The sequence below is a fragment of the Somniosus microcephalus genome, chromosome 1 (assembly GCF_052327205.1).
Source record: "Somniosus microcephalus isolate GS21.2 chromosome 1, FLI_Smic_1.0, whole genome shotgun sequence".
NCBI classification, from domain to species: domain Eukaryota; kingdom Metazoa; phylum Chordata; class Chondrichthyes; order Squaliformes; family Somniosidae; genus Somniosus; species Somniosus microcephalus.
The window spans coordinates 135,412,770-135,429,884 of NC_140987.1; the positions used below are offsets into that span (position 1 = coordinate 135,412,770).

General features: G+C 49.1%; 1 protein-coding gene across 14 annotated transcripts in view; it reads left to right on the forward strand.

The window, feature by feature from the left end:
- LOC147124368 (protein prune homolog 2-like) overlaps nucleotides 1–17,115 on the forward strand; it is a 716,966-nt gene that overhangs the window by 34,448 nt on the left and 665,403 nt on the right. The window lies entirely within an intron of this gene.

Here is a 17,115-nt window from a genome sequence, read left to right on the forward strand (position 1 = left end):
CTTGGGCTGCTCCTTAAGTACCTCCGCCGCTTCTGGTGCTCCCTCGCAGGTCCGCTGCCTCTCCGCTCTCGGGGCTCGTTTCCTCTGCCCACCTGGGGCTCATGTCATGTCGGAGCTCCGAGTAGAGCGCTTGTTTTGGGAGTCTTGTATCGGGCATGTGGATGATGTGGCCTGTCCATTGGAGCTGATCGAGCGTGGTCAGAGCTTCGATGCTGGGGATGTTGGCCTGAGTGAGAACACTGATGTTGGTGTGCCTATCCTGCCAATGGATTTGCAGGATCTTGCAGAGGCAGCGTTGGTGGTATCTCTCCAGTGCTTTGAGGTGCCTGCTGTACATGGTCCATGTCTCTGAAGCATGCAGGAGGGTGGGTATCACTACTGCTCTGTAGACCATGAGCTTAGTGCTGGGTTTGAGGTCCTGGTCTTCAAACACTCACTTCCTCAGGCAACCGAAGGCTGCACTGGCACACTGAAGGCAGTGTTGGACTTCGTCATCGATGTCTGCCCTTGTTGACAGTAGGCTCCCGAGGTATGGAAAGTGGTCCACGTTGTCCAAGGCCTCGTCATGGATTTTGATAATCGGGGAGCAGTACTGTGTGGTGGGGGCTGGTTGGTAGAGGACCTTTGTCTTACGGATGTTTAGTGTAAGGCCCGTGCTCTCGTATGCTTCGGTGAAGGTGTTAACGATGGTTTGGAGTTTGATCTCCGAGTGTGCGCAGACGCAAGCGTCGTCTGCATACTGTAATTTGATGACAGAGGATGGAGTGACCTTGGATCTGGACTGGAGGCGACAGAGGTTGAACAGTTTCCCATTTGTTCTGTTGATTAGCCCCACTCCAGTGGGGAGCTTACTGAGGGTGAGATGGAGCATTGCAGCAAGGAAGATCGAGAAGAGCATTGGTGCAATGACACAGCCTTGCTTGACTCTGGTCCGTACGTGAATTGGGTCTGTGGTGGGTCCGTTGGTCAGGATCATGGCTTGCATGTCATCGTGAAGCAGGCGGAGGATGGTGACAAACTTTTGAGGGCAGCTGAATTTGAGGACGACACTCCATAATCCCTCACGGTTGAGTGTTGAAGGCCTTTGTGAGGACAAAGAAACCCATGTACAGCGGTTGGTGCTGTTCCCTGCATTTCTCTTGTCATTGACACGCGATGAAGATTGTGTCCATTGTGCCCCTTAGTGGGTGGAATCCGCATTGCGACTCTGGGAGGAGCTCTTCAGCCACTGGGTGAAGGCGATTGAGGAGGATTCTTACGATGTTTTTCCCTGTGGCAGACAGCAGGGAAACTCTTCTGTAATTACCGCAATCAGACTTTTCACTTTTCTTGAAGATGGTGACGATCACGGTATCTCTGAGATCTCCTGGCATGCTCTCCTCCTTCCAAATAAGAGAAATTAGTTCATGTATTCACGCCAGTAGTGCTTCTCCCACCATGCTTAATGCCTTGGCGGGGATTCCTACTGCTCCTGAGGCCTTGTTGTTGTTCAGTTGTTGGATAGCCTTTTCAAACTCATGTCAGGCTGGGGTTGTGTTGAGGTGGTGGCAGGTAGCATGCTGCTGGCTGGAGTTGAGAACACTCGCGTCGAAGACAGAGTCTTGGTTAAGGAGATCTTCAAAGTGCTCCTTTCAGCGGGCACTGACTGCCTCTCTGTCCTTGATGAGTATCTCTCCGTTCTTGTCCCACAGTGGGGTAGGACCTTGGGTGTTTGGGCTGTAGGTGGTCTTGACTGCGCTAAAGAATCCACGCACGTCGTGGTTGTCGTCTAGCTGCTGGATCTCCTGCACTTTCTCCATCCACCATCTGTTTTTTAGGTTGCAAGTTTTTTGTTGGACCTCGGCCTTCAGGCATCTGTAGAGTTGCTTTCTTGCTCTCGAGTTGTGTTGCTGTTTCCAGATCAGGAATGCCTTGCGCATGCGGCTAATTATCTCCTGGGTCTCCTGGTCGTTCTCATCAAACCAGTCTTGGTGTTTCCTGGTCGAGTGACCGAGCGTCTCTTCACAGGTGCTGATTATGGAGGCCTTGAGTGCAGACCAGGCGGGTGGACACTCTGTCGCTGAATCACTGCGATTCTGTGTCTCTGAATCGCAGCGCCATTGAAGACACCATAAATTCTGGCCCATTATGTCTTGATAGAGTTGTAACGTTACTCCAATTTTCCAACCGCAATGATCTGCTTTAAAAACTCCTGTAAATTATATTGAGGCACAGGTGCTTGGGGGAAAAAAAAATTAAAATAGGAATCAATTTAAAAAAAAAAAAAAAAAATGTTTTTCTTAGTTTTAATCCATTTAATAAAATGTTTTAGCTGATGGTGTTGTTTGGAATTTTTCTTTGTGTCGCTGAGAAGAACTGATGTTTATACCGAGGACAGAGAGGGATATTTATGAAACACTTTGATGCTGAGCTCTGGCATTGTGACTAATTGCAGGGAATCAGACATGGAGCATGTTCAAAGTGCTGCTCATTGTAGAAGCAATGGTGGGAAAAATCTCCCTGGTATAGCAATACATCAAAAGAGCTTCAGCAAGAACTACAAAACCACTGTGGGGAGTAAATGGGGGAGAAAATAACTTTTACAATTATGCTATGAGAAAAGGAAGGGTTTATGGAGTAAGGACGGAAGAATAAACAAGTGCTTGTGTTTCAAAATTCTCATCCTTGTAATCAAATTTCTCCATGGCCTCGCCCTATCCTATCTCTGTAATCTCCTTCAGCCCCACAACCCCCCCGAGATATCTGCGCTCCTCTAATTCTGCTCTCCTGAGCATCCCTGATTATAATCACTCAAACTTTGGTTGCCATGCCTTCTGTTGCCGAGGCCCTAAGCTCTGGAATTCCCTGCCTAAACCTGTCCGCCTCGCTACCTATCTTTCCTCCTTTAAGAATCTCCTTAAAACCTACCTCTTACACCAAGCTTTTGGTCACCTGCCCTAATTTACCCTTATGCGGCTCGGTGTCAAATTTTTTGTCTTAAAATACTCCTGTGCAGCGCCTTGAGACATTTTACTATGTTAAAGGCGCTACATAAATACAAGTTGTTATTGTTGTATCTTAAGCAAATATTGGACACCCATCTTGGGTGGTAGAGCAAATCATTTTGTAATGTAAATAATTAAGTGTAGGGTGGTTTGAAGAGGAAAGAACAGAATTGCCTTCATTTTGAGAGAATTTTGTGAAGTGGTAGGTAAAAAATGTTAAAAATATAAAATAAAAATATCTAAGACCCTGTATTTTTCAGGTATCAATATGGTGTGCAATATTTTTAGCTCATGCCAGTCATGTATTATATTACTTCAATAAATTTGAATAAGCAATAGATTAGCTGTTGTTGCATTTCGGCGGTAGTTGGACTGTAGTAAACATCAGAAACTGTCAACTTGGCTGGGTGTAGCACTCTCGCCTCTGAGTCAGAAAGTCATGGGCTCAAGTTTACTACAGGACCTGAGCATGTAATCAACATTAACATGCCAGTGCATTACTGAGGGATTGCTACATTGTCAGAGCGCTGTCTTTAGGATGAGCCATTAAACTGAGGGTCCATGACATTATTAGAAGAGTAGGGGAGTACACTGACCTCCTGGCCAAACTGTATCCCTCAACTAACACCACCAAAGGAGAGTAGCTGGCCATTTCTTATTGCTGTTTGAGGGACCTTGTGTGCAAATTGGCTACCGCGTTTCCCTACATTGCAACAGTAACTACGCTTCAAAAGTAGTTAGTGATGTTCTGACAGGAAAGGTGCTATATAAATGCAATTTTTTCTTTCCAGGTACAGGGTTAGCAATTTTTTTTCTTTCTTTCCAGGTCCTGGGTTAGCCATGAGCAGTGTCACAGGAGATGTACAAGTAAAATGAAAAGTCTCTGTGCTATTTCACCTGTATAGAGTTTACATATTGAATGTAGAGGATGAGACTGGGGAATTAATAATGGGGAATGGGGAAATGGCTGAGACTCTGAACAAATATTTTGCATCTATCTTCGCTGTAGAAGACACTAACAACATCCCAATAATGGATAATCAAGGGGCCACAGGGAGTGGGGAACTGAAGACATTCACCATCACTAAGGAAATAGTACTCGGTAAAATAATGGGACTGAAAGATGACAAGTCCCCTGGACCAGATGGCCTGCATCCCAGGGTCTTAAAGGAAGTGGCTGCAGAGATAGTGGATGCATTGGTTGCAATATACCAAAATTCCCTGGACTCTGGAGAGGTCACAGCAGATAGGAAAACCACAAATGTAACACCCCTATTTAAGAAAGGAGAGAGACAGAAAGCAGGAAACTATAGACCAGTTAGCCTAACATCTGTCGTTGGGAAAATGCTGGAGTCCTTCATTAAGGAAGCAGTAGCAGGGCATTTAGAAAAACATACTGCAGTCAAACAGAGTCAGCATGGTTTTCGGAAAGGAAAATCATGTTTAACAAATTTGCTGGAGTTCTTTGAGGATGTAACAAGCAGGGTAGACAAGGGTGAGCCAGTGGATGTGGTGTATTTGGATTTCCAGAAGGCATTCAATAAGGTGCCACATATAAGGTTACCGCATAAGATAAGAGCTCACGGAGTTGGGGGTAATATATTAGCATGGATAGAGAATTGGCTAACTAACATAAAGCAGAGAGTCGGGATAAATGGGTCATTTTCAGGTTGGCAAACGGTAACTAGTGGGGTGCCACAAGGATCGGTGCTGAGGCCCCAACTATTTACAATCTACATTAATGACTTGGATGAAGGGACCAAGTGTAATGTAGCCAAGTTTGCAGATGATACAAAGATGGGTGGGAAAGCAAGTTGTGCAGAGGACTCGAAGAATCTGCAAAGGGATATAGGTGAGTGGGCAAACATTTGGCAGATGGAGTATAATGTGGGAAAGTGCGAGGTTATCCACTTTGGCAGGAAAAATAAAAAAGCAAACTGTTATTTAAATGGAGAGAGATTACAAAATGCTACAGTTCAGAGGGACCTGGGGGTCCTTGTGCATGAAACACAAAGTTAACATGCAGGTACAGCAAGTAATCAAAAAGGCAAATGGAATGTTGGCCTTAATTTCAAGCTGGTTGGAGTATAAAAGCAGGGAAGTCCTGCTACAACTGTACAGGGTATTGGTGAGAACACACCTGGAGTACTGCGTACAGTTTTGGTCTCCTTATTTAAGGAAGGATATACTTGCATTGGAGGCAGTTCAGAGACGATTCACTAGGTTAATTCCAGAGAGGAGGGGCAGAATTTTCATTGGGCCGTGGAGGCGGGATTGGAGGCGTGTGGAGGGTTAAAATTGCAAAATCTGGTGCACGGGCCCAACCCCGCCTCCATGCAATTTTCATTAATTCGTGTCTAATGGTCCCGCCTCCGTCCCGCCTCCAAGAGGTGGGATAGGCCGTTAAGGCCCTTAACAAGCACTAAATTGCCATTTTGAAAGGCCTTTGCGATTTTAACCCTTTCCCCACGTGAAACACGCCTGTTCTGAAACACGACGGTGAAACCTGGTGGGAGCACAATTGGATTGCTGACTATCAGCTGCAGCTCAACCATTAAAGAGGAGATTTGATCAGCCATCATTTGCAGGTGGCAGGACTTTGTAGTCTCAGGTCTGGGGGAACTTTTAGAAGGCATAACCACAGCTGTGGAAGTTTGGACCTGACACCCATCTCCAGTGTGAGCTCCTGGGCAACCCCTCTCGCCACCTTCACTGAGCGCTTCCTCAACTGAGGCATATACCAGAAGCATGGGAGGCATTTATTTCCTTTCCTTCTGGAGATTAGATGAGGACGAAGACCAGCCGCGGCACCAGCAGAACCAGGAATAACAGCAGCAGCAACAACAAGAGCGCCAAGCTGCTGCTCACCCACTTGAAGCTGCACAGGCCAGAAGGGGCCAACACATGGAAGCCCGTCGGCGCAGGAGATAGCCCCCAAACAGGGTCTACAGACACAGGGTCAGCTACCTCAACATGTCTGAGCAGCCGTGCCAAATGCGGCTCCGACTTTCACGAGAGGTAGTGGGTGACATCTGTGCAATGCTGCAACAAGACCTGCAGGCCAGAGGACCAGATGGACAGCCCTTACCAGTGGCCGTCAAAATCACCACCGCACTCAACTTTTTTGCCTCGGGCTCATTCCAGGGATCAGCACTAGACATCAGCGGCATCTCCCAGGCAGCCGCACATACTTGTATCACACAGGTAGCTGATGCCCTCTTTGCCATCGCGCACAAACACATCCATTTCACCAAGGATCAAGCAAGTGTCACGGCGTGTGCGGTTGGATTCGCTAATATGGCAGGCTTTCCAAGGGTGCAGGGCAACGTTGACTGCACACATGTGGCCCTTAAGGGACCCCATCGCAATCCAGGTATTTTCGTCAACCGCAAGGGCTTCCACTCCCTAAACGTTCAGCTGGTGTGACCACAAGAAGGAAATTTTGCATGTTTGTGCCAAGTACCCTGGCAGTTGCTATGGCTCCTTCATACTGCGCCAGTCTAGTGTGCCTCCACTATTCAGTCCACCAGACCAACTTAATGGATGGCTACTTGGAGACGAGCGCTATCCCCTGAAGATGTGGCTAATGACGCCATTGAGGAGCACATCCAACGAAGCTGAGGAGAGCTACAACTCCAGCCACATGTCCACCAGAGCCATAATCAAGCAAACCATCGGTTTGCTGAAGATGCGCTTCAGATGCCTGGATAGATCAGGTGGAGCCCTGCAGTACTCAGCAGCCAGGGTCTCCAGAATCGTCGTGGTTTGCTGTGCATTTCACAACATGGCACAGTGTCGTGGCTTGCAGATTCCTGAGGACCAAGTGACTTGTCACATATCCTCCTCAGCGGCAGCAGTACGCGAGAACATTGCTGCCTGGGATGCAAGGAATGCACTCATCTTGGCCAGATTTGCTTAGCCTAGCCAATCAAGCTTTTGCCTCACAGCTTCTTACCTGAGCATCGACAATGGCCAAGGACCAGCGGATTCCTAGCAATTTTACCACCATATTGACAATTGCAAGTAATCCTAAGCCCTCAATGTGAAAATCCCATTTGCGAAATGACACACGCTACAACTACAGCAGTAGCCATCAGATTTTTTATTTACCTTATTCATCTGATGGCTTTTTCACAGAAAACATCAAATTTCACCCAAGTGACTACCCTTGTGACTATTTGTGGAGTATCTTTCTCTTACGCGTGCTCCTACGTGGTCCTTCTCCTGTGGCTTCAGCAGATGTGGAGGCCCCTTGCTCACTTTCCTGCTGCTCCTGTCTCGACACCTTTGGCGTGTATCCTCTGGGGTTGCGAACCTGTGATGGCTCGGCAACAGTCTGCTGCTCCTGCGGCTGTGCAGGGGTTGAGATGCCGATCTCAGTTGGGTGTGGACTCTGGTGGGGCTCTGACCGAGGGCTCTGCAATGGCATGGAAGTGCGAGCGCTTGGAGAGGAGCCCCCACTTCCTTGATGTCTGCCACCAACTTCCCTCTCCGGTCCCCCTTAGCGCTTGCAAGTGGCTTGAGAGCACCTTGCTGCACATCAGGGGGGCCATGGGGACCCGTACCTGCACTGGCAGTCCTACTCAGAAGGACTTCCATGAAGGTCTGGTTTCTCTGTTCAATAGATGACCATCGCTCCTTCAGAGATGTCATTCTATTCTGAACACTCGCCATGTTTTCTGCACTCTGGCAACTTATCACCTCCATGGAGGTTGCCATCCTTTCCATGGTGATGCGTTCATGTACCAATGACTCCACAAAGGCTCTCCTCCATTCGCTCCACACTTGCAGCGACCCTGGAGACAAAACCTGCCAGAGACTCCTGCATCTGTTCCTGGAGTTCCAGCACCGCTGATCTTATGGATGGACCCAGAGGCAGATGGTCGACATGCAGCTGAGCCGAGCTGGCAGAGTCCTGCGCCCTCTGACTAGGACTCTCCACTGCTGTCCCTGTCTCCACGATCTGCTGATGCTCACTTGTGAGCTGTGATACACCAGGTGACAACACTACTCTATGTCCCGAAGATCCCACCGAGGTGTGAGTGTCTGCGCTGGTGCTGGGTGCGCTGAATTCTGCTGACGCTGCACCCTCAAAGATTGCAGCATCCTCTGAGGAGTCTTGAGGCTCATGCTGTTCCTCCTGGCTAGTGGGGACTGGTTCTTACGATGGTCCTGTGGGGGAGTAAAGGGTGGAGTCAGAGATGTGATGCTAAGGTTACATGCACATTGCGTATTGCAGATGATCATTAGTCCATCCGTTCGTGCTTCAGAATCATTATCAGCGACTCGTGCAATGTCAATGAGAGAGATGGAAAACTATTCTGTCACCAGCTTGCTGTGATGCACCCCTCTGTCCATTCCCCACTTACGCATCTTCCTCCACTCCTACGATCTCCAGGACCGCCTCCTCCCAGGGGGTGAGGTGGGCTACTGAGGGTGGCCCTCCTCCTGTCCTCGCTCTTTCTCGCTTATTGTGAGCTCTCTTTTTTCCTGCAATGAGGGAGACAAGTGGAGGTTGAGTGAGCATGAAGGAGTGAGTGTAGAGATTCCATAGCATAGATACATAGAAGGAGACAAAGATGGAGTGAGGTGGCAATACCAAGGGCCCTCCCTGTGTGTTGTCAGTTGTTTTCATAGCATCAAAGTGATAGGGAGTGTGAGGGCTACATAGTCAAAATAGTTAGGTGAATGTGACCATAGAGAGAGAGGGAATGGGTAAGGGTGCATGGATGTCAGTGTCAAGTGTGATGTGGAGGAAGAGATTGCTAAAGCTGAGTGCTGGTGAGGAAAGGCAATGGGGATCAGATTGACGGTGATGGGAAATTCATACTCACTTTTCCAGTACGCCGAAGGTCATGAAATCTCTTCCTGCATTGAATCCAGGTTCTGCGGGTTACTGTTAATGAGTTGACCTCCTCTGCCACCTGGATCCACACAGCCTTGGTCTGCTGGGGAGGCTGCTTCTTCCCTGAAGAAGGGAAGAACACCTCTTTATGAGCTCTTGCTCCCTCAACTGAAGCCTGCAAGGCAACGTCATCAAACCTCGGAACAGCCCTCGGTCTCTCGCTGTTCATTCTGCCTCCAGGTCCCTGTAGCATGAAAGGCCAAAAGGTTGGCAGTCTGCAGAAGAAGCAAGACTTGTTGCAGATCTTAAATGCAGCAGCAATGATGACGTCCTCGGAGGCGACTTTCAGACTGCAAAAACTCATTTGCCTTGGGTTCCCACACATTGGAACTCAATTGGCCAATTAAGTTAAAATCGCATCAATCTCCCACATCTATTTAGATTTGGGTGGATAACGCGAAATGCGGATTACACGACCCCAGCCCGCCCCTGAATTAAAATCCAGCCCGAGAGGTTTGACTTATGAGGAAAGGTTGAGCAGGCTGGGCCTATACTCATTGGAAGTTAGGAGAGTGAGAGCTGATTTTATCAAAACATAACCCTTAACTCCCTTATCTTGCAAAAATTTGTCTATCTCCACTTTAATGACCCAGCCTCCACAGCTCTCTGGGGCGGAGAATTCCACAAATTTACGACCCTCTGAGAGAAGAAGTTCTTCCTCATCTCAGTTCTAAAAGGGCGACCCTTTATTCTGAGACTGTGCCCCCGAGTTGTAGATTTCCCCACGAGGGGAAACATCCTCTCTGCATCTACCCTGTCGAGCCCCCTCAGTATCTTATATGTTTTGATAAAATCAGCTCGAGGAGCCAAGTGGCCTATTCCTGCTCCTATTTCTTATGTTCTTATGTGATTAATGTCTCACGAAAGAAGCACTTTCAGAAATTATTCTTAAGGTGCAACCTTACATTCAGTATTATGTGGATGAAGTTCACTATTTTACCAGAGTTATGCAAGACTAGATGGAGAATTCACTAGAATTATATGATTTTCCCCATAAATTTTCAAATATTCATTATCTCTTGTGTTAAGGATAACTGCCATTGTTATCCTTAAGTGTGCTCACTGGAAAGTGTATTTTAAATGCTCATGAGCCTGCCTTCTGGGTATCCATAAACTGCATACCTGTATGCGTACACCAGACACACATTATTGGTTTATAAAATATGAAACTCCCTAGGAAATGTGCTGAATAATATTTCACAATGTTAATTTTTTTCTGATATTGTACACTGGAAAGTGACACACTTTTGTCATTTCAAAATTTGCATCACATTTTTAGTCCATCAAGTTATAAGAACATAAGAACAAGTTATATAAAGAATGTTTCATTATTAAAACCAACTGCTCAACAACAACAGTTCAGATACAGAGCAGTGCAGATTTTATTTTGACTGCAGGTAAATGATATGTAAAATCATGAAATGGCAACAAGCCCTATTAATATGCTGAAAGGTACAGGTTCTGTTCTGCCTGCTGTGCAAATATTTGTTGTTGCTTTCAATACACTGAATTTGAATTTTGGCCAAATATAACAATGAAATTGACTTTAGGCACAGGATTTCTCTGCTGTGCAGCTGTAAGTACTGATAACTTCTGAGAGCTTCCTGAATTAATGCAGTGCTTCTGCTGAATCATAAAGCAAGCATCATCAGTTATTACAACAGGCTTTGCAAACGAATTTACTCTCACTAATGGTAGCAATATTCTAAAGTTTATGATCTATTATTGGACAAAGGTATTGACTGGTATGCTGTTGGTCCTTTTAATGTTCTTGTAACCATGAAAATAAATGTTTGTTGTGTGGATGTTTATGGATCAGACTTTGGAACATCGAAGAAAGTGTTTGACAGAGCCTTTTTTTTTGAAAATATACAATGAACTAACATAAGCTGTCATTAAATCATTAATGCAAATATTGTCATAAAAAATGAGATGTTGTTTCTCTCCCTCTGTAAACAAGAATGGGTTTGCATGATATTTGTTTTTGGAGATGATGGCCTTATAAAAGACTACGTTGTGGCAGAGCCACCAAGGGTCTCAGAACAATTAGTAATAATCCCTTTAACTACAGTGTAGTGCAGTTGCGGACTGCACCTTTAAACTGCCTGTTAACTACTGTATTGTACTTTCCTGCACTCCACGTGATGACGTCATGACGCCGATCACGTGACCGCCAGTGGCGTGAAGAACGCGATGACGTCATGACGTCAGCTTCCAGAATCTTCCAGCAGTCGTCGAGTGCCCAGCAAGCTGATTAGACCTGTGTACTGTTTCTCCTGTAGTTTCCCTGTTAACTTCGTTGTTCATTAAAACCTGTTGATTTGATTCGTCGAGTCAAATACCTTTATTCAGATGACCCCGATCTCGTCGGACAACTTTCGTCGAGGATGAACACGAACGCCGTCGCCCTTAAACTGCCGCAGTTCTGGGAACAGCAGCCAGCAGCATAGTTTTTCCAGGCAGAAGCACAGTTCGCACTCCGGGAGGTCACAGCGGATTCGACCCGTTATTATTATGTGGTTTCCGCTCTCGACAGTGCCACGGCCTCGCGGGTCGTCAGCCTCCTTGGCAACCCACCGGAGGAGGGCAAGTACAAAGCGCTTAAAGCCCGTTTGCTACAGGTATTTGATCTTAATAAGTCGGAGCGTGCATGCAAGCTTATTTCCATGCCCAGCCTCGGGGACTCAAAACCGTCAGAACTGATGAGTCAAATGCTCACGCTGTGGGGCGCGGAACCCCAATACTTTTTATTCCGTGAGCTTTTCCTCTGCCAGCTACCCGAACCTGTTCAGGCGGCCTTGGCCAACACTGCCATTACAGACGGTGCCGAACTCGCTGCAGAGGCAGACAAGATATTTACTGTTACTCAGCAATGTTGTGCAGCCACGAGGCGCCTTTCCCCCCACGCGAGCGAAGCCCAGCCCTCCCCCAGCAGGATGGTGCGCGTACCACGCTCGTTTCAGCGCCAAAGCTCGATGCTGCCGGCCTCCTTGCAGTTTCCCTCCAGAAAAAACTCCAACAACCCCTCCCAGACGGACGACAAGGTCTGAAAAGCACGGCAAGTTAGCTATGGCGGCGGGCTCAGCGGGCAAACTCATTTACTTTACGGATTCCGTTACGGGCTGACGATTCCTGTGCGACACTGGTTCACAGTGCAGCATCCTGCCAGCTTCAAAGCTGGACCTACTATCCGGCAGCCATGGGCCTTCCCTCGTGGCAGTAAATGGCGCTGCCATGCGTACGTTCGGTAAACGGACAGTAAACTTAACCTTCGCCGGTCAGCGTTTTGTCTGCGACTTTATTACAGCTAAGGTCTCACAGGCCATCCTGGGAGCCGATTTTTTTCTGTGCCAACGGTCTGCTGGTCGACGTCCAACACTGCCGACTCATTAATGTGTCCACTTTCCACGCAGTGCTCTGCCACCGCAGCACCGCCGTGTCCTGGTCGGTTGCCTGTGCGGTTCCGTCGCAAGACGGGTTTATGCGCCTGCTCGGCGAATTCCCGGAGCTCACCAGGCCTACCTTTTCGGCTGCAGTCACACGGCACAGGGTGGCGCACCATATCTCCACGACCGGAGCACCCGTTTACGCTCTGGCGCGGCGATTAGAAGCTGGCAAGCTGGCAGCCGCAAAGGCTGAGTTCCAGACCATGGAGCGCCTCGGGATCATCCGTCGCTCGGACAGCCCTTGGTCCTCCCCACTGCATATAGTACCCAAACCAGGTGGTGGATGGCGACCTTGCGGGGATTACAGACGCTTAAACGACGCCACGACACCGGACAGGTATCCTATTCCCCACATCCAAGACTTTTCGGCACATCTGGTTGGCAACTCTATATTTTCTAAAGTGGATCTCGTTCGTGGATATCACCAAGTCCCGGTGCACCCTCCAGACGTCCCCAAAATGGCAGTCATCACTCCGTTCGGCCTGTTTGAGTTCCTCCGCATGCCGTTCGGTCTGAAAAACGCAGCTCAAGCATTCCAGCGGTTGATGGACTCTGTCTTACGGGATCTGCCCTTCATTTTTGTGTATTTGGACGACCTCCTAATAGCCAGCAAGGATACGACAGAACACATGGCTCATTTACGCACACTTTTTGCCCAGCTCAGCCAACACGGCCTTATTGTCAATCCGGCCAAATGCACGTTTGGAGTAACCAGTATTGATTTCCTGGGACACAGGATTACCCCGGAAGGCGCCGTCCCGCTGGCCACCAAGGTAGAGGCAGTTACCGCTTTCCCGCGGCCTCTCACAGTCAAACCCCTGCAAGAGTTTTTGGGGATGGTAAATTTTTATCATCGTTTCGTCCCCAAGGCGGCCCGGTTAATGCAACCTCTGTACAAAGCACTAAAAGGAAAGTCGGGCAAGGATGTTCTCACTTGGACACCGCAAATGGACCAGGCGTTCCGCGATACCAAGGCGGCGTTGGCAGATGCAACTATGCTCGCACACCCACTCCCGGGCGCGACTGTCGCCCTCACTATGGATGCCTCCGACTACGCCATCGGGGCAGTTCAAGAGCAGTGGGTCAACGGGAGTTGGCAGCCGTTAGCCTTTTTCAGCCGCCAACTGCGCAAGAACGAGCGAAAGTATAGCACTTTTGACAGAGTTGCTAGCCCTGTTTTTGGCCATCCGGCATTTCCGTTTTCTTCTAGAAGGCCGTCCGTTCACTGCATTCATGGACCACAAGCCGCTCACCTTCGCCATGGCCAAAACGGCGGAACCTTGGTCAGCTCGGCAGCAGCGCCACCTCACGTTTATATCCGAATTCACAACGGATTTGCGGCACATGTCAGGCAAGGATAATCTCGTGGCAGATTGCCTTTCCCGGGCTCCAGTCCAGGCAGTCCACCTGGGCATTGATTTCGTCGGACTGGCAGAGGATCAACTGGCAGACCCAGAGGTACAAGCGTTTAGGACCACGCCTTCCAGTTGGCAGGTTGCAGACGTTCCATTTCAAGCAGCAGGAACCACGCTCTTGTGCGACACTTCCATGGGAGTGCCCCGGCCCATTGTGCCGGTCGAATGGCGCAAGAAAGTATTCCAGGCAATCCACGGGTTATCTCACCCGGGGATGCGGGCTTCTCAATGGCTCATGTCCCGCAAATTTGTTTGGAAAGGCATGCATTTGGACGTCCGGGACTGGACAAACAATTGTGTCGAATGTCAAAAATCCAAAGTCCACCGTCACGTCAAGGCTCCAGTGGCCAACTTCCCGGTGCCTGAGCGCCGCTTCGACCACGTTCACGTGGACTTAGTAGGTCCCCTTCCCGGGTCACGAGGATTCACACACCTCCTGACGGTGGTAGGCCGGACCACCAGGTGGCCAGAGGCGATTCCCTTGGCCGTTACCACTGCAGCAGACGTCTCCAGGGCGTTTCTTTCGTCGTGGGTGGCTCGGTTCGGGGTGCCATCTGACATCTCCTCGGACCGCGGTCCGCAATTCATATCAGAGCTGTGGAACGCAGTGGCACAGGGCCTGGGTACCAAGCTGCACCGTACCACCGCGTACCATCTGCAGGCGAATGGTCTGTGCGAAAGGTTCCATCGGTCTCTCAAAGCGTCCCTCCGTGCCAGCTTGAGGGGACCCAACTGGGTGGACAGGCTCCCATGGGTGATGCTAGGCCTCCGGACATCCCCAAAGGAGGATCTCCAGTCTTCATCGGCTGAGCTGGTTTATGGCCAGACACTGAGTGCCAGGTGACTTTCTCCCTCCACACAACGAACCATGGTCTGCAGCTCAACAGCTCCTGCTACGTTAGGAGGCGGCCAGGAATTTCCTGCCTATCCCAACCTCGCATCATGACCTGCAGAGGCCTCATGTCCCGACAGAGAACTTATGAGTTCGGACTATGTATTTATTAGACAGGACGGTCACAGAGACCCGCTCAAGCCGCCTTATACCGGACCATTTCGTGTCATCTCATCGGGGGAAAAGTTTTTCACAGTCGAAGTGGGTGGCAAGTCCGATACCATCTCTATCGACCGGCTTAAACCGGCCCATCTAGATCGGAGTGAGCCTGTCGTGGCTGCCCAACCGCCTCGCCGCGGCCGACCGCCAGACCAGTCGTGCACCAGCCCGCCGTTGACCAGCCCGATTCGGCCTCCGACGCGCCTGCACCTCTGACTACCGTTTCTGCCTCACCTGATGCGCCGCTTCTGCCGCAACCTGGCACTGGTTCGTCTACCAACGCTCCGTTTCCGCTGCCTGATTTTCGTCGTCGTTCAGCCAGGATCATTAAACCTCCTGCTCGGTTGACAATGTCCGTTAAAGTGGATTCTGGGGGGGCACCTGTGGCGGAGCCACCAAGGGTCTTGGAACAATTAGTAATAATCCCTTTAACTACAGTGTAGTGCAGCCGCGGACTGCACCTTTAAACTGCCTGTTAACTACTGTATTGTACTTTCCTGCACTCCACGTGATGACGTCATGACGCCGATCACGTGACCGCCAGTGGCGCGAAGAACGCGATGACGTCATGTCAGCTTCCAGAATCTTCCAGCAGTCGTCGAGTGCCCAGCAAGCTGATTAGACCTGTGTACTGTTTCTCCTGTAGTTTCCCTGTTAACTTCGTTGTTCATTAAAACCTGTTGATTTGATTCATCGAGCCGAATACCTTTATTCAGATAGGAACCTCCGTTCCTACAACGTATCTATTTTTTATCTGATCATGCATGTGATGCTCTTGTGCAATAGTTTAATTTTATTGTGAATATTGTTTTTGTCAAGATGTAGGATATAATTTTAGCTGTATAGAAAACTTTTTTTTCAGTATAGTTTTAAAATGAAGTAATCATTGGCTATGTATCAAAACAATTTGATATCCACTGCAGTGCTGTTTTTTATTCGTTTATGGGATGTGGGCATCGCTGGCAAGGCCAGCATTTGTTGCCCATTCCTAGTTGCCCTTGAGAAGGTGGTGGTGAGCCGCCGCCTTGAACCGCTGCAGTCCGTGTGGTGAAGGTACTCCCACAGTGCTATTCGATAGGAAGTTCCAGGATTTTGACCCAGCGATGATGAAGGATCGGCGATATACTTCTAAGTCAGGATGGTGTGTGACTTGGAGGGGAACTTGGAGGTGGTGGTGATACCATGCACCTGCTGCCCTTGTGCTTCTAGGTGGAAGAGGTCGCGGGTTTGGGAGGTGCTGCCGAAGAAGCCTTGGCGAGTTGCTGCAGTGCATCTTGCAGATGGTACACACTGCAGCCACGGTACGCCGGTGGTGGAGGGAGTGAATGTTTAAGGTGGTGGATGGGGTGCCAATCCAGCGGGCTGCTTTGTCCTGGATGGTGTTGAGCTTCTTGGGTGTTGTTGGAGCTGCACTCATCCAGGCAAGTGGACAGTATTCCATCACATTCCTTACTTGTGCCTTGTAGGTGGTGGAAAGGCTTTGGGGAGTCAGGAGGTGAGACACCCACCACAGAATACCTAGCCTCTGACCTGCTCTTGTTGCCACAGTATTTATGTGGCTGGTCCAGTTAAGTTTCTGGTCAATGATGACCCCCAGGATGTTGATGGTGGGGGATTCTGCGATAATGCCGTTGAATGCCAAGGGGCAGTGATTAGACTCTCGCTTGTTGGCACTTCTGTGGCGTGAATGTTACCTGCCACTTGTCAGCCCAAGCCTGAACATCGTCCAGGTCTTGTTGCATGTGGGCTTGGACTGCATCATTATCTGAGGAGTTGTGAATGGCGCTGAGCACTGTGCAGTCATCAGCGAACATCCCCATTTCAGACTTTATGTTGGAAGAAAGGTCATTGATGAAGCAGCTGAAGATGGTTGGGCCTAGGACACTGCCCTGAGGAACTCCTAAAGTGATGTCCCGGGGCTGAGATGATTGACCTTCAACCACCACAACCATCTTCCTTTGTGCTAGGTATGACTCCAGCCAATGGAGAGTTTTCCCCAGTTTCCCATTAACTTCAGTTTTACTAGGGCTCATTGATGCCGCACCTGGTTAAATGCTGCCTTGATGTCAAGGGTAGTCACTCTTGCCTTACCTCTGGAATTCAGCTCCTTTGTTCATGTGTGGGTCAAGGCTGTAGTGAGGTCGGGAGACGAGTGGTCTTGGCCAGACCCAGACCGGGCATCAGTGAGCAGGTTATTGGTGAGTAAGTGCTGCTTGATAGCACTGTCAATGACAACTTCCATCACTTTGCTGATGATTGAGAGTAGACTGATGGGGTGGTAATTGGCCAGATTGGATTTGTCCTGCTTTTTGTG